The sequence below is a fragment of the Echeneis naucrates genome, chromosome 11, assembly GCF_900963305.1.
Source record: "Echeneis naucrates chromosome 11, fEcheNa1.1, whole genome shotgun sequence".
NCBI classification, from domain to species: Eukaryota; Metazoa; Chordata; class Actinopteri; order Carangiformes; family Echeneidae; genus Echeneis; species Echeneis naucrates.
Window position 1 is genome coordinate 16,574,326 of NC_042521.1, and position 18,811 is coordinate 16,593,136.

Sequence of the window (18,811 nt, forward strand, 5' to 3'; positions counted from 1 at the left end):
TTTAACGGGCCCAATCCCAGTGTTAAGAGGTCTGCCAAACAGAATCTCAAATGGGCTCAATCCATTTCTGCTTTTCCTAGCTCTCAAGCATTTGGACAATAGGAAGAGCTTTCATCCAAGACAACTTAGTCTCTTCACACATTTTCACAAGTTTGTTTTTTTTGACTGTTGCATTTTCTCTTTCACAAGCTCCACCAGCGGCTGGATGATAAGCACAATGTCATTTCAAGTCAATGCCCATGCACTCACCAACAGTCTTCAAAGCTGCACTTACAAAAGGTGTGCCATTGTCTGAGCTGATTTTTGCTGGAGTTCCTCGCAAACATCAGCTCAGACAATGGCAACGGGATGCAGCAGCGGCAAAGGTGCGCCATTGTCTGAGCTGATTTTTGCTGGAATTCCCTGCTGCATCCCGTTTGGCTGTGTGGAAAGCTTCAACCCATTTTCGCAACATGCACACAATAACTAAAACAAACATTTGCCCCTTCACTTGGTGTTAGCTTAATGAAATCCATTTGTATGTGGTCAAAAGGTCCCTCTGGAGGTGGATGAGCAGCCTGTGGTATTTTAATGCCCCTCCCCACATTGTTTGTGGCACAAACCACACACCTTTACAAAACTTTATTCACAAGGAGTGCACCCTGCTTTTTCTCCAAACGGCCTTCTCAGCTGGAGAGGCCTTTGTCTGCAGGTCAGCATTTTCAGCAGCAGCCACAGCTGTGGGAGGAGAATCAGTGGTTAGTGAGCTGGCATGTATCTCAGGAGATAACAGAAGCCATGAGGCAGCCTTTGCAGCTGCATCTGCTCTGGCATTACCTTGAGAAACAGAATCCATGTTGTTAGACACACAGAAATTTATTTTGGCAATAACATATCCAAAAGCACAGATTACCGACAAATGATGAGCACTGGGTTTTCCTGCTGACGTTAGAAAATCTCTGTTCCTTCCAAATTTATCCAAAATCATGAGCCACCCACCAGAAATATCTGCTATCTGTTGTCTACAAAGAAATCAAACTAAGCGTTAGAAATTGGAGGTCAGCCGTGCAGCAACACTATCGAGCTTAGATGAAAATTAAGCCACAGGTCGTTGTTCCCCCCCATGTTCTTGCAAGAAAACAGAAGTCATGAACCCCTCCTTCTCATCAGCAGTCAGTGAATGGTCATGTACAGTCAAGCAGTCCAAAGTCAGAGATGTTTGTAATGCAATTTTCAAATTAATAAAAGATTTCTCAGCTTCAGGAGTCCAAATGACAGGGTCAGATGCTTCCAGGCCTTTCCGATGAGCAATCGCTGCTAATGATGCCTCAGTTTCAGCATAATGTGGAACCCACTGTCTGCAATAGCCAGTAATCCCCAAAAATCAACATCATTTGTTTCTTTGTCACCAGTCTGGGAATCTTTTGAATGGCTTCAACGCGCTTTGATTAGAGGGATTTTCCCTCAACAGAGATCAGGTGACCAAGGAAAGTGACTTTTTCCACAACAAAAAATTTGACAAGCCTGCTTTGTGGCCCTGCTCGGCCAAGTGCTTCAAGAGCAAGTGTAGCTTTAACGCATTCTTCTCTGGTTTCACTCGCAATCACAACTTCAACATACTCCAACAAAGCAGATTCTTCAGGCAACAAGAGTTTCCAAGCTCTCTGTCAAAGCTGTGTTGTAAACTGTTGGCGATTCATAATAGCCTTGACACAGACATGTAAAAGTGTACATTTTCCCTTCAAAGCAAAATGCAAACCAAAACTGGCTGTCTGAGTGTAACAAAGAATCAAACGCACGCTTCACGACAGGGTCTGTAGTCTGACTTGGGTGTGATCACCTAAATCTTTTGCCCAGAGATGACAAGGAACTTGTCCAGACTCTGGAACGAGTTCAACCAAACTGACCATGCTCATGTCAGTATCAAACGCCTCATCATCAATGTACACAGTCACATAGGAAGTCTCAACAGCACAATTTAGTCTCTTTCTGTACACCCCCAGTCCTTCTTTAAAGTCAACATGAGGGTCAGCTGTGGGCTTCCAGCCCACCGACCCAGAACTGTGCATGTGTGGTTGGACAGTGAGATGTGTGGCTCATTCACCACGAACTATTGCAATCGATCGGGCAGTTTCATCGAGGTAGCGCATCGACCATCATCACCAATACAACCAATCTAGCTGCGGTGTGCTGTTCGAGGTGTTCGTCATCACAAGCGGAGGCTCCTGGAGCTGTGCAGCGCAGGCATGTGACGTCAGCACAACAGGAGGACGGAGATTTACCTCCCGCTCGCGAATGGTTTGTGCTCCAGCACGTTAAAAAAAAAAAAAAAAAAAAAGTCCAGGGTTTTCTCTTGTTCGTTCGACTTTAACACCGGCCGGTGTACACCTCACAAACAATACTTAACAAGCACATGAGATCCCGACCCGGCACCTGTCAGAAAGCACAACATTTCAGCGGAACTGTGTTTCTTTGTAAAAGCGGCGCCACGCTTCGGTCAGCCATCGCGGTTAACTACCGGTGGTTTTGTATGCCTCCGCTGAACGCTCAGCCAGCAGGTACTTTCTGTTTGCACCCACCGTGTAGTCAGTCGGAGTCCTCTGCCCTGTCTCTTTTCTTTTTTTTTTTAACCCAATGCCCCCCTTTTTCCGCTTTTCATCCGGCGCTCATCATCTCTGCGTCCGCATTTTTTGCCGCTTCTCTAGTTGGACCAGGTGAAGCTAATCAGCGATTCGGTTTTTCTCCGCTTCTCTCTTTTCGCCACACAGATTAAGCTCCGCGGCATGGAGCCCAGTGTCTTCAGCACCAGCGTTTTTCACTGTGAGGAAACGGTTGCGAGCGTTTGGCTCTTTCCCCTCCGAGCAGTGGTGCTGGTGCTGAGGGGGCAGCTTGGTCAGGACACTGTTGGGGGCACTGCACAGATTTCAGTGGATTTAGGTGGAGCCGAGTCCAAATCCATCTTATCCAAATAATGTGTGAGCAGTGAAAGTGGCTGTTATGAGTGTTAATAATGTGAAGAAGCCCATCCAGACCAACATGAGCTTCCTCAGGGTTGGGCCTTCATACAGACTGAGAGGGCTGAGCACATGCAGCAGACACCTCAATGACAGGCTCCTGTAGGTAATCACTTCATTAAGCTGTGATTGGTTAGAGGCTGCTATATAAGCTGCCCTCTGCTGCTCCAACATGCAGAGCAAGTAGCTTTAGGGCAGGTGAGCTACTGGTGCTCTGACAAGGCTGTGTGAGCAGGCTTCCTACAGAAATGGCTTGTGGAATTCATCTGGGGTAAGTTTTATTTTATAAATCAAATCCTGATTTTATTTTAATTTTTTAATTCCCCAAATACCTGAGTTTTCTGCCTTTTTTATTTAAAGGAAGCTGTTCCTTGCCCCTGTTGCCAAGTGCTTGCTCATGGCAATCTGTTGGCTCTCTAATTTTATAAAGGGTCTAGTCTACAACTGCTTGATATGTAAAATGCCTTGATGTAACTTATGATTTGGTGCTATAACTGTTTGTGAACTTGTTTTCTGGGCAGGATCTTGCTGCTTTGTTTAGTTCAAGCAGAGCATGTACGTTTATGGGCCACAGAAGGTGAGCAGAAAATGTTTCCATAGTCTTCAATTTACATTATAAACCACTTGAGGATTTTACAGTGTAGTTTCTGCTGCAGGCCAAGCTGCCCAGAGGCAAAGTGGCAACGGACATGTTGGCTTCTCGCAACAAGACAGTGGCCTACAAAGGCTTGGTGGCATCTATCCCCAGGATCAATTCAGACAGGCCTCAGTTTCTGCAGGATCAGCCCGCAGCAGCCTCAACACACAGAGTACTGTCAGTAAAAGTTATAAAATCCAGAGACCCTCCAGTAGCAACACACAAACCTTCTCACAGCTGGCTCAGAGTGGCTCCCCGTCAACCAGGTTGGTGCAGCACAACTCCCTGACAAACCCCAAGTGGAAGCTGAGCAGCTCCAAGCAGGCGAACACTCCCAGACGGTCTTTTGGCCTCTCCACTGACATTGCCAGTGGAAGCTCTGTGAGTAAATATGATAAAGACAAGAAGCATTCTGCTCTCAGCAGGAGCAGCGTTAGGCCAGTTCAGCAGGGTACGTCACGTACTAGCCAGTATAGGCCTGGCAGTTCTGCATCTGTTCAGAGTCCTTCTAGGGAGAGAGACCTGTTCACATCATCCTCCTACCAGTCTGCAGCAAAGCTGCCATTCAGTCCTGCTGCCAGAACACCAGTCCATGGAAAAACAGGTTCCTCTCCATCTTCCAGCCTGCTTGGTGCTGACGCTGCAAAGATCCGAACTGCCGCTAGTGCTCCTGCTAGAAGAGTGTACATCAGTCGTCCCATTTCTAAACCATCTGCTTTCTCTGCTCCACAAAATGAGAGGCGTAGCCACATCCCCAGTCAGGCTGTGGTGGGGAAACCATATCAGAACAAGCTCCCTCCTGCAACTGGGGGGAAAGCTCAAGGAAACTACAAGCCCACTTCCACCCTGGGCTCAAGCAACGTGTGGCACACCCAGTCTCTCCCAGCACCCTACAAACAAAACGCCTCTCCTCTTAACTTTGAGCCTCGCAGTATGAAGACTGCTCTACCTGGAACAAGTCAGAGGTTGAGCTCCACTGAGCAGGTTCCTGGCCACATGTCTAGAAGCAGCCTACCAGGATACCCTACTCAGCACTTTGCCCCAACCAAAGTTCTCAACATTCCTCAACGCTTTGGTGGGTTTAACATCAGACGTCTGAAACAATCTGAAGAAAAGGATGTTGGTGTCCAGAGACAGAGCTACCCAGCTCCCCTCCAGCAGACTGCTCCTTATGAACCCCAGTCTCTTCATCAGCAGAGCAAATGGAAGAGAGTCAGCCTGCCTCAGTGGCAGAATAAGGTATCTGCTCCCCTTCTCAGAGTTTTACATGACTCAGTCTGGTTTCTAATGCATGTGTCCTTTCAACAGGTCCCACAAGAGCCGTGATTGCTGACTGTACTAGTGTCATGAAATAAAACAAGTTTCTAGTTTTAAAACCTTGTTCTGTCTTGACTTTGCCTTCCTGTTGTGACAGCGCTTCTGCATAAGGTTTTAGTGCCACCTAGTGTGTGTAAGGTGTAGTGCCTAGTCTGCTCTGATCCAGGTATTCTTAAATGTCTTTTAGTGAACATGAAGGACCTAGCCAGGGGTCTGCAACCTTTAGCACTAAAAGAGCAATTTGGGCCCATTCCCACCAAATTAAAACCCACTCGGAGTCTCAAACTTGACCACTTAATTGAAGCGTGACATAGTTTTCTTTGAGTGTTACCTTTTTTATGAAATGAACAGAAAATGACTGACTTAACATTACATTATTTCTGAAAGAAATGACACTGGCAATTACACTTTCAACTAAAGCTGGCCTGTTTGAATCATTAAGGGCAAACAAAAAATGCCACTTTAAGTCAGGTGATGTGCAGCAGCCAACCTGATTATGAAACACATAGTACATCAGGGTTTGATTATATATTTTCAAAATAATAGCTCATTAAATGATTTCTGTTAATGGGACTTCTGCACTTCACTGGACAGCGTATCAATATCTGGGTTGTAAGATGTCATTTTTAGCTTCATGCAGGATTGCGGGCTCTCATCCATGAGCAATATTTCCTTTTTATAAAGTTCATTGTGGGGAATAAAACTGCTGGCACAGGTATGTGGATCCAAAGGACTCCAAATGCGTATTTCTTCATGTTCACATAAGTGTCGTCTAAGGCGTTCCATGTGTCGAACAAATGTTTTTCGGGTTTGGGGAGGCTTTCAGTGTCGCTCCATTTGTGCTTCGGAGCAAGCTATTAGCTATTAAAACTATTTATTTTAAAGTCCCAAGAGCATCTGAATCTCCAATGAAATAACTATACAATGAAAAAAATACTAAATAAATAAAACAAATTAATTGGCCATTAATTCTTCACTTGTTTTTTTTCTTCCAAAATAAGCTCGCCTTCCAGAGCCACTGCATGGGGCTGAAGCAGGTTGCAGACCTCTGACCTAGAGCATTGCTCTACCTGGAACAATTTCTCACTCTAAACAAAAACTGGTCAGCATTTAACAAATGCCAAACTTTGTATTCAACATTTTAAATGGTTCAAACTGCAGGAAAATAAAGGTCTTAACTGCAGTCACAGATGTACTTGAGGTTAGTGCTGTGGGTTCGGTTCCCGGGGCCTTTCTGTGCAGAGTTTGTAGGTACTACCTCTGCTTGTGAGCTTCCTCCCACTGTCCAAAGGCATGCTGAAGCTAATGGCTGACTCTGAATTGTCTGAGTGGTTCATCTATCTGTATGATGCCCAATGTGAGCTGGGATTGGCTCCAGCACTCTCTGTGACCTGGAGTTGAATGAATGCAGTGTGCTGTCTGGTTGTATGCAGCATTTGGACATATCTCACTCAAGGCAGTCATTTTGACTTCCTTCAAAATTTGCACCATCATACCTTGGTCTCAATAAAACCTATGTACCAATAGGACCCTGACTTTTACTAAATATTTGATTTTAACATTGTTCTACCATTACAATTTCAAGAGAAATGAGTATCAGTACCTCAAATGACCATAGCAGTCAAATTGACTGCTTTTTAAAGGGGGGTGGGGGATCACATTTCACTATTTGCTGCATTTCTCCTGCTCTTTTTTTTTTTTTATGCTCTGTGAAACTACAACGTAGCTGTAGTTTTGCTCAAAACCAAAGAAAGGCAAAATGACAACTTGGAGAATGACATGTGGAGACTTTAGCCTTGCGTCAGATAACTGAGGAGCGGATGTTCCCAACAAAAATGAGACATGGAGGCCAGGACAGTGACTGGGAGACAGTGTGGTGTTGGAATCGGCTTAGCCTTTTCTCGGGAAGGGGAAAAGCATCACCACTGATAACTTCTTTACTTCCCTTGAACTTGCCAAGGCACCAAAGGGCAAGAAAACCAGCCTGGTTGGCAAAGTAAATAAGAGCAGACGAGAGCTTCCTCCATCTGTAAAGGATCAAAGGGCACTGCACACTACAGAGGTGCTGAAATGTGACAGTGCAACCCCAACAGTTGATCAATGCAAACCAAGCAAACATGTCTGCATTCTAAGCACTGTCCACACAGCTGAGGCCACCACAAGGGGCCACAAGGCTAAAGCGGAGACCGTTACATACTCCAACAGAACCAAGGTTGGAGTACATGTGCTTGACCTTTCATTGATCAAATGGTGAGTAAATACTCAGAGAAAGCACCTACACAAAGATGGCTGTTGGTGGTATTTTATAATATTCTTGACCTGGCTGCCATAAATGCTCCCATCCTGTTCAAGAAACGCAACTGACAAACACACTTCGCTCCGGACACGATAGCAAAAGCCAGATAAATGAGAGTGCAGCAATCCCAGATGGAGCAGCAGAAGATGGAGGTTACCTTCATACAGGTAAACTGTTACCTGTGTTGACTGTGAGTGATCTTGAGCCATAAGCGAAACAACTTGGCACCGTAACAGCAGAGTGTCTTCAGCTGGCTGGCAGCCATCATGGAATTTGGAAATGTTAATAATTTATACAGTGGCCTGTGACTATGTCCATGTCTGACACACATCATACAAACTCAGTGGAGTTCTGCTGATAGGTAATCAAGTTTCTGATTTATGGTGAAACATAACAATTTGTTGCATTGCCATTGCAACACTGTTCAACAAGAAGTTGACATTTCGTTGTAAAGTTCCTATGATGACATGAACCTATTTTGAAGGCAGTAAAAAATTATTTTTATTTCACAAAGAAAATGGACTCAGTATGAGTTTGCATGTGTAATTTCACAGACGTCATGTTGGTACAAATTAAATAAATAAAAATCTCATTCTTTATACTTTCCATCTTGTGTCCTTGTGTGTTTTTTACCTATTCCATCAATTTATTCTTTGAGCTTTTTATTGATTATCCAAATGACATGCAAATAATGTCTGAGCAGTGAAAGTGGCTGTTATGAGTGTTAATAATGTGAAGAAGCCCATCCAGACCAACATGAGCTTCCTCAGGGTTGGGCCTTCATACAGACTGAGAGGGCTGAGCACATGCAGCAGACACCTCAATGACAGGCTCCTGTAGGTAATCACTTCATTAAGCTGTGATTGGTTAGAGGCTGCTATATAAGCTGCCCTCTGCTGCTCCAACATGCAGAGCAAGTAGCTTTAGGGCAGGTGAGCTACTGGTGCTCTGACAAGGCTGTGTGAGCAGGCTTCCTACAGAAATGGCTTGTGGAATTCATCTGGGGTAAGTTTTTGTTTTATTAAATGCAGATTTATTTTTTTTAAATTACTTTCATAAAGAAAAGATTTCTGCCCTTGTGTTTTCTGGGCAGGATCTTGCTGCTTTGTTTAGTTCAAGCAGAGCATGTACGTTTATGGGCCACAGAAGGTGAGCAGAAAATGTTTCTATATATTTTCAATTTACTTTTATAAACCACTTGAGGATTTTACAGTGTAGTTTCTGCTGCAGGCCAAGCTGCCCAGAGGCAAAGTGGCAACGGACATGTTGGCTTCTCGCAACAAGACAGTGGCCTACAAAGGCTTGGTGGCATCTATCCCCAGGATCAATTCAGACAGGCCTCAGTTTCTGCAGGATCAGCCCGCAGCAGCCTCAACACACAGAGTACTGTCAGTAAAAGTTATAAAATCCAGAGACCCTCCAGTAGCAACACACAAACCTTCTCACAGCTGGCTCAGAGTGGCTCCCCGTCAACCAGGTTCAACTCCCTGACAAACCCCAAGTGGAAGCTGAGCAGCTCCAAGCAGGTGAACACTCCCAGACGGTCTTTTGGCCTCTCCACTGACATTGCCAGTGGAAGCTCTGTGAGTAAATATGATAAAGACAAGAAGCATTCTGCTCTCAGCAGGAGCAGCGTTAGGCCAGTTCAGCAGGGTACGTCACATACTAGCCAGTATAGGCCTGGCAGTTCTGCATCTGTTCAGAGTCCTTCTAGGGAGAGAGACCTGTTCACATCATCCTCCTACCAGTCTGCAGCAAAGCTGCCATTCAGTCCTGCTGCCAGAACACCAGTCCATGGAAAAACAGGTTCCTCTCCATCTTCCAGCCTGCTTGGTGCTGATGCTGCAAAGATCCGAACTGCAGCTAGTGTTCCTGCTAGAGGAGTGTACCTCAGTCGTCCCATTTCTAAACCATCTGCTTTCTCTGCTCCACAAAATGAGAGGCGTAGCCACATCCCCAGTCAGGCTGTGGTGGGGAAACCATATCAGAACAAGCTCCCTCCTGCAACTGGGGGGAAAGCTCAAGGAAACTACAAGCCCACTTCCACCCTGGGCTCAAGCAACGTGTGGCACACCCAGTCTCTCCCAGCACCCTACAAACAAAACGCCTCTCCTCTTAACTTTGAGCCTCGCAGTATGAAGACTGCTCTACCTGGAACAAGTCAGAGGTTGAGCTCCACTGAGCAGGTTCCTGGCCACATGTCTAGAAGCAGCCTACCAGGATACCCTACTCAGCACTTTGCCCCAACCAAAGTTCTCAATATTCCTCAACGCTTTGGTGGGTTTAACATCAGACGTCTGAAACAATCTGAAGAAAAGGATGTTGGTGTCCAGAGACAGAGCTACCCAGCTCCCCTCCAGCAGACTGCTCCTTATGAACCCCAGTCTCTTCATCAGCAGAGCAAATGGAAGAGAGTCAGTCTGCCTCAGTGGCAGAATAAGGTATCTGCTCCCCTTCTCAGAGTTTTACATGACTCAGTCTGGTTTCTAATGCATGTGTCCTTTCAACAGGTCCCACAAGAGCCGTGATTGCTGACTGTACTAGTGTCATGAAATAAAACAAGTTTCTAGTTTTAAAACCTTGTTCTGTCTTGACTTTGCCTTCCTGTTGTGACAGCGCTTCTGCATAAGGTTTTAGTGCCACCTAGTGTGTGTGTAAGGTGTAGTGCCTAGTCTGCTCTGATCCAGGTATTCTTAAATGTCTTTTAGTGAACATGAAGGACCTAGCCAGGGGTCTGCAACCTTTAGCACTAAAAGAGCAATTTGGGCCCATTCCCACCAAATTAAAACCCACTCGGAGTCTCAAACTTGACCACTTAATTGAAGCGTGACATAGTTTTCTTTGAGTGTTACCTTTTTTATGAAATGAACAGAAAATGACTGACTTGCCATTACTTAACATTACATTATTTCTGAAAGAAATGACACTGGCAATTACACTTTCAACTAAAGCTGGCCTGTTTGAATCATTAAGGGCAAACAAAAAATGCCACTTTAAGTCAGGTGATGTGCAGCAGCCAACCTGATTATGAAACACATAGTACATCAGGGTTTGATTATATATTTTCAAAATAATAGCTCATTAAATGATTTCTGTTAATGGGACTTCTGCACTTCACTGGACAGCGTATCAATATCTGGGTTGTAAGATGTCATTTTTAGCTTCATGCAGGATTGCGGGCTCTCATCCATGAGCAATATTTCCTTTTTATAAAGTTCATTGTGGGGAATAAAACTGCTGGCACAGGTATGTGGATCCAAAGGACTCCAAATGCGTATTTCTTCATGTTCACATAAGTGTCGTCTAAGGTGTTCCATGTGTCGAACAAAAGTTTTTCGGGTTTGGGGAGGCTTTCAGTGTCGCTCCATTTGTGCTTCGGAGCAAGCTATTAGCTATTAAAACTATTTATTTTAAAGTCCCAAGAGCATCTGAATCTCCAATGAAATAACTATACAATGAAAAAAATACTAAATAAATAAAACAAATTAATTGGCCATTAATTCTTCACTTGTTTTTTTTCTTCCAAAATAAGCTCGCCTTCCAGAGCCACTGCATGGGGCTGAAGCAGGTTGCAGACCTCTGACCTAGAGCATTGCTCTACCTGGAACAATTTCTCACTCTAAACAAAAACTGGTCAGCATTTAACAAATGCCAAACTTTGTATTCAACATTTTAAATGGTTCAAACTGCAGGAAAATAAAGGTCTTAACTGCAGTCACAGATGTACTTGAGGTTAGTGCTGTGGGTTCGGTTCCCGGGGCCTTTCTGTGCAGAGTTTGTAGGTACTACCTCTGCTTGTGAGCTTCCTCCCACTGTCCAAAGGCATGCTGAAGCTAATGGCTGACTCTGAATTGTCTGAGTGGTTCATCTATCTGTATGATGCCCAATGTGAGCTGGGATTGGCTCCAGCACTCTCTGTGACCTGGAGTTGAATGAATGCAGTGTGCTGTCTGGTTGTATGCAGCATTTGGACATATCTCACTCAAGGCAGTCATTTTGACTTCCTTCAAAATTTGCACCATCATACCTTGGTCTCAATAAAACCTATGTACCAATAGGACCCTGACCTTTACTAAATATTTGATTTTAACATTGTTCTACCATTACAATTTCAAGAGAAATGAGTATCAGTACCTCAAATGACCATAGCAGTCAAATTGACTGCTTTTTAAAGGGGGGTGGGGGATCACATTTCACTATTTGCTGCATTTCTCCTGCTCTTTTTTTTTTTTTTTTATGCTCTGTGAAACTACAATGTAGCTGTAGTTTCGCTCAAAACCAAAGAAAGGCAGAATGACATATGGAGACTTTAGCCTTGCGTCAGATAACTGAGGAGCGGATGTTCCCAACAAAAATGAGACATGGAGGCCAGGACAGTGACTGGGAGACAGTGTGGTGTTGGAATCGGCTTAGCCTTTTCTCGGGAAGGGGAAAAGCATCACCACTGATAACTTCTTTACTTCCCTTGAACTTGCCAAGGCACCAAAGGGCAAGAAAACCAGCCTGGTTGGCAAAGTAAATAAGAGCAGACGAGAGCTTCCTCCATCTGTAAAGGATCAAAGGGCACTGCACACTACAGAGGTGCTGAAATGTGACAGTGCAACCCCAACAGTTGATCAATGCAAACCAAGCAAACATGTCTGCATTCTAAGCACTGTCCACACAGCTGAGGCCACCACAAGGGGCCACAAGGCTAAAGCGGAGACCGTTACATACTCCAACAGAACCAAGGTTGGAGTACATGTGCTTGACCTTTCATTGATCAAATGGTGAGTAAATACTCAGAGAAAGCACCTACACAAAGATGGCTGTTGGTGGTATTTTATAATATTCTTGACCTGGCTGCCATAAATGCTCCCATCCTGTTCAAGAAACGCAACTGACAAACACACTTCGCTCCGGACACGATAGCAAAAGCCAGATAAATGAGAGTGCAGCAATCCCAGATGGAGCAGCAGAAGATGGAGGTTACCTTCATACAGGTAAACTGTTACCTGTGTTGACTGTGAGTGATCTTGAGCCATAAGCGAAACAACTTGGCACCGTAACAGCAGAGTGTCTTCAGCTGGCTGGCAGCCATCATGGAATTTGGAAATGTTAATAATTTATACAGTGGCCTGTGACTATGTCCATGTCTGACACACATCATACAAACTCAGTGGAGTTCTGCTGATAGGTAATCAAGTTTCTGATTTATGGTGAAACATAACAATTTGTTGCATTGCCATTGCAACACTGTTCAACAAGAAGTTGACATTTCGTTGTAAAGTTCCTATGATGACATGAACCTATTTTGAAGGCAGTAAAAAATTATTTTTATTTCACAAAGAAAATGGACTCAGTATGAGTTTGCATGTGTAATTTCACAGACGTCATGTTGGTACAAATTAAATAAATAAAAATCTCATTCTTTATACTTTCCATCTTGTGTCCTTGTGTGTTTTTTACCTATTCCATCAATTTATTCTTTGAGCTTTTTATTGATTATCCAAATGACATGCAAATAATGTCTGAGCAGTGAAAGTGGCTGTTATGAGTGTTAATAATGTGAAGAAGCCCATCCAGACCAACATGAGCTTCCTCAGGGTTGGGCCTTCATACAGACTGAGAGGGCTGAGCACATGCAGCAGACACCTCAATGACAGGCTCCTGTAGGTAATCACTTCATTAAGCTGTGATTGGTTAGAGGCTGCTATATAAGCTGCCCTCTGCTGCTCCAACATGCAGAGCAAGTAGCTTTAGGGCAGGTGAGCTACTGGTGCTCTGACAAGGCTGTGTGAGCAGGCTTCCTACAGAAATGGCTTGTGGAATTCATCTGGGGTAAGTTTTTGTTTTATTAAATGCTGATTTATTTTTTTACTTACTTATTACTTACTTTACTTATTACTTTCATAAAGAAAAAAATGTCTGCCCTTGTGTTTTCTGGGCAGGATCTTGCTGCTTTGTTTAGTTCAAGCAGAGCATGTACGTTTATGGGCCACAGAAGGTGAGCAGAAAATGTTTCTATATATTTTCAATTTACTTTTATAAACCACTTGAGGATTTTACAGTGTAGTTTCTGCTGCAGGCCAAGCTGCCCAGAGGCAAAGTGGCAACGGACATGTTGGCTTCTCGCAACAAGACAGTGGCCTACAAAGGCTTGGTGGCATCTATCCCCAGGATCAATTCAGACAGGCCTCAGTTTCTGCAGGATCAGCCCGCAGCAGCCTCAACACACAGAGTACTGTCAGTAAAAGTTATAAAATCCAGAGACCCTCCAGTAGCAACACACAAACCTTCTCACAGCTGGCTCAGAGTGGCTCCCCGTCAACCAGGTTCAACTCCCTGACAAACCCCAAGTGGAAGCTGAGCAGCTCCAAGCAGGTGAACACTCCCAGACGGTCTTTTGGCCTCTCCACTGACATTGCCAGTGGAAGCTCTGTGAGTAAATATGATAAAGACAAGAAGCATTCTGCTCTCAGCAGGAGCAGCGTTAGGCCAGTTCAGCAGGGTACGTCACATACTAGCCAGTATAGGCCTGGCAGTTCTGCATCTGTTCAGAGTCCTTCTAGGGAGAGAGACCTGTTCACATCATCCTCCTACCAGTCTGCAGCAAAGCTGCCATTCAGTCCTGCTGCCAGAACACCAGTCCATGGAAAAACAGGTTCCTCTCCACCTTCCAGCCTGCTTGGTGCTGATGCTGCAAAGATCCGAACTGCAGCTAGTGCTCCTGCTAGAAGAGTGTACATCAGTCGTCCCATTTCTAAACCATCTGCTTTCTCTGCTCCACAAAATGAGAGGCGTAGCCACATCCCCAGTCAGGCTGTGGTGGGGAAACCATATCAGAACAAGCTCCCTCCTGCAACTGGGGGGAAAGCTCAAGGAAACTACAAGCCCACTTCCACCCTGGGCTCAAGCAACGTGTGGCACACCCAGTCTCTCCCAGCACCCTACAAACAAAACGCCTCTCCTAACTTTGAGCCTCGCAGTATGAAGACTGCTCTACCTGGAACAAGTCAGAGGTTGAGCTCCACTGAGCAGGTTCCTGGCCACATGTCTAGAAGCAGCCTACCAGGATACCCTACTCAGCACTTTGCCCCAACCAAAGTTCTCAATATTCCTCAACGTTTTGGTGGGTTTAACATCAGACGTCTGAAACAATCTGAAGAAAAGGATGTTGGTGTCCAGAGACAGAGCTACCCAGCTCCCCGCCAGCAGACTGCTCCTTATGAACCCCAGTCTCTTCATCAGCAGAGCAAATGGAAGAGAGTCAGTCTGCCTCAGTGGCAGAATAAGGTATCTGCTCCCCTTCTCAGAGTTTTACATGACTCAGTCTGGTTTCTAATGCATGTGTCCTTTCAACAGGTCCCACAAGAGCCGTGATTTCTGACTGTACTAGTGTCATGAAATAAAACAAGTTTCTAGTTTTAAAACCTTGTTCTGTCTTGGCTTTGCCTTCCAGTTGTGACACCAGAGCTTCTGCACAAGGCTTTAGTGCCACCTAGTGTGTAAGAGGTGTAGTGTCTTTTTTTTTTTTTTTTTTTTTTTTTTAAAAGCCAGACCAGTTCACAAAGTGTAGGTGAGACCACAACCTTAGTCCCCCATAAATACTGACATAAAAACATCAGTTACATGAATACCAACGCAATACATTCACATGCTGACACCTCCACATAAATGCTTGTTTACCCCCTCACCATCTAAGCGTAATGGTTTGCTCCTAGAGCTCTTGAGGCGCTTCCATAGGCCGTCTCCACCCTGTGCTGAGGAGGCAACCAGGCCAGGAAGAGGTGAGTACTGACTTTATTTGCTAAAATTTCTTCACACACAGGAAGCAACTAATTACACACCAAAATGCACACTGACAGTGGGGTTTTCATTATACACAGGCAGGATGGCCATTCCTTCTGTGCCTTCCACATGGCCCAGCAAATGTCCCTTCTATAAACCTGAAAACTGTGCCTATTCTGTTACTGTATTGTTTGTATCCATAAATACGCATTCAATTATTTTAAGTAATGGAACCCCTGGTCTCCATTACACCTTCACTTCCTAAACTGTGTTGGTGGAAGGAAACTTTATACCTGTACATGCTGGGGGAACGCTAAGTCTTCCATCTTGCCTTCACTGACCATGTATCCCCACAGCAAGGGGCTGTAGGGGCCTCATGAAGCATCTGTGTGTTGACAGAAAGCAGCTATTGCCAGTAGACTGCTGTACTGTTTCTGAAACCTCAGTGTGGAGAAATCCGAATACAACAGTCAGAGATATAATCAGACTTGGAAGAAATATTTGACATTCTGCCATCTGCACCTGAGGAAAAATCAAACACAGTGAGCTAAATGACTGAGTCACTAGTAATACACCAAGCAGGATTCCTTTGTGCTGTAAAAAGACATTTTCCCTCAGCAGTAAATTGGGGAAACACAATGCCAGAGAGTGAGCAATTAAAAGCAAACATCAAATAAAGAAGCAGGTATATTCTATCATTCTGGTTTTAGAACAGGTTCCTCATTCAATTAAAGGCTGCTTCTTCCTCTTGTTTGTGCAAAGTCCCTTGAGCCTGCACATCCTCATGAGGGGCCAGTTGAGGTATTTCAGTTAAACTCCCCACTGGCTCTTATCAACACAAAAGCACAGCAGTAAAAGTTTGATGAGGTCTGGATTAAGAAGAGGGATCTCCTCCTAAAAACCAGGCCTGCAGGAAACGTCCCATCTGTTTCAATTATTTATAATCAGGAAATCTCAGCCCGTGCTGTGATTATGATCTGGCGGGCTGAGGCCTTTCTATGGGGAGTCATATTCCCCTTGTCTCTGCGTGATCCCCCATAGTCCAAACACACACAGATTAATTGGCGATTATTAAGTTGTCCATAGGTGTAACTCAAAGTGTACTTTTGGGGCCTCTATGGTGGATGTCAGATCTGTGGCACATTGATGATCTGACCAGGAATAGAGTCAGATGCTCTTTCAGTTCACAGAGAACAGAAGAGCCTCTACTTCTACGCTATCAGACTAGAATAGAACATGTACAGTCTGTGACCCGGCCAATAATGATTCATTTACTGCACTTTGCTGTTCTGACCAGAGGAGAGTGTCATACTGTCAGAATAGAGAGGAGCCCACCTAAATACAAGATGAAGCGCATTTAAAACTAACTACAAAGTAAAGACTAAATGTGTTTCAATAATGATCGATAGAAGCATATAAAATGTTTTAATTGGCACGGTTTAAATTTACGCATACACATAGAAGTATATACTATATCGCTGTGGCTGCAACATGTTAGACTGTATACAAATGAATCATACAGATATATGTATGTGCATATGATCATGTTATTATGGGTATCTCATGTATATTTTATTGTTTATGTTGATAGTTGATTTGCCTCCACTTTTGATGACATTACTGTTGTCCTGCTGAGGTTTGACCAAGGACAAAGTGACAGAACATATGATGTGTATGGATTAAATGTACATATTTGTCAACTCAATTCTCAATTTTGGTTTCTGTATAAAGAATAATTACAATGGAGTAATAATAGATGAGGAAAGTCGTATTTTTGGACATGGTAACAATTAGGGAGGGATTATCAAAGGAACAGATGTTACACTTTGAAATACTTTTCATAGGAACCAAAATAGTTAATCTTCTGACACATCAGGACCATGTCATCAGAAGCACCAGGACTTTTAAGAAGCTGTTTTCACTCTTTGGAAAGAACTTTTATTTTGAAAGAAATTGTGTTGTTTGAGGAGGGGGAAGCAGCGATGAGTGGCTGAGTCCAGAACTATTGGTAGCTACTGTGTTATTCTCAGAGGTGCTATAATTCCTCAGGAAACAGAGACTGGTCTCAATATTTTGGGCCCTGCAGGAGTTAATGACCAGCAAGCACAGTCTCTCTGTCCAGCAAAGTCCCTGGCATATGGATTCCCATAACAAATAGTCACTTTACATTGCAATTACTGGATGAAGGGAAGCTTTGTTGACAGATGCTAGTCTACGAACAATGATTGAGCGCTACTTAGACATTGTTTGGCTTCCTCAACCTTATCCAGGTAATTACTTACATATAGTAGGTTGGTTTCTGTGAGATATTCCCTCCAATTAGCAATTGCGATTGTGAGCCCCTTCCCCTTCCCCTTCCATGTGTTCAGTACTTCCAGAGAGTCATCAACAGCAATGGAGAGAAAATGCTCTTGGCATCGTACAAAATGAAGAAGGCTTTTTTTCAGGTCACTGTGCTCTGCCCCAAAAGCTGGAAAATGCTTAAATGGAAAGAAGCATCTACTTATCCTTTCAGTAGAATCTGTCCAGTTCCTTTCCATGGAGCGGTAATCCCTTGTTCCAATGGTACAGAGGCTACTGTAGACTTCTCTGAATACAACTAGGCCTGTGACAGGAGGGAGACATAGCTTTCAGTGTTTGTTTCATAATCTTAGCTACAGCAAATACTCCCATTATTTCAAGATTTATGGAATAAGGTTTGAAATTCATGTTGGTCATTATTTTCTTGGAGATAACCCTGGGAAAAGGTTTTTCCACTTTTATTTTGGATTTTTTGTGGTCTTTATGTGCCTTTATTCAGGTCGTGAGTAGCAGAGAGGGTGACTGGAACCGGGGGGAGAGAAGGGAATGCCATGCATGATACATCTCAAGGTCAGAATCAAACGCAGGACGCTGTGGGCTGTGAGAGGTGCCCTGTCCGTCCGTCTATGAATTGGGAAAAGACATGGCTACTAAAAGTAAAGAGGATGAGGAAGTGAATTAAAAAAAAAAAATAAAACAACAACTCTTTATTAATTACAGGTTGATGAATAAGTAGAAATGCTCACAATGGAAAAACAAGAGGTCATATTCCAGCACATCAGCAGCAAAGAAAAGCCAGGAAGCAGTTTGTCCATCCCATCTTTCTGCATTGTTCACACTGGTTAGACTGGACAGTCCAAAAGTCAAAGATAAAGCTTACTTGAGACCTCACAAAAGCAATTTTTGGCATATGATGAATATGAAGCAATCACACAAAATATCTAATAGGATAAAATGATGGTCAAAGGTTGTCACCACTGTGACCTCCAAAAACACCTCTAGCCATCACTCATTGCTGTAACACAGGAAGAGCAGATGTACCACACTTCTATCATTGGCTAGTTGGTTGAGGCAAATTACCACTCAAGGTAGCAATTCTGTTGTTTTATGCTTCTGTAAGGAAAAGCGTAAACGCTAAATGAACGTTCTTCATTTAGGCCTTCCAACAAGCCATCAGATCCCTTATCAGAAGCTGCCAACAGCAGCAACAGGTTGTGTATCAAGAGGAAGGATTCCAACCAAGGGGCAAAAGCAGAGGAGGTGCCCCCCCCCCCGGGCACACCTGGGACTTCAGATGCTGTCGTTGAGCCCTATAGAGGTATTATGGGCCCATCAACAAAACACCAATGAAGAATGGTGCCGACTTGAAGACCACAATGAAGCTTTTAGCCTGACCTGAATCATCACAAAGTGCTGAGGGATCTGAGGGATTCTACTATCTAGACCTATGAGCGCAACCAATAGTGACAACAGGTTGTTAACAGCTAAAATACAGTC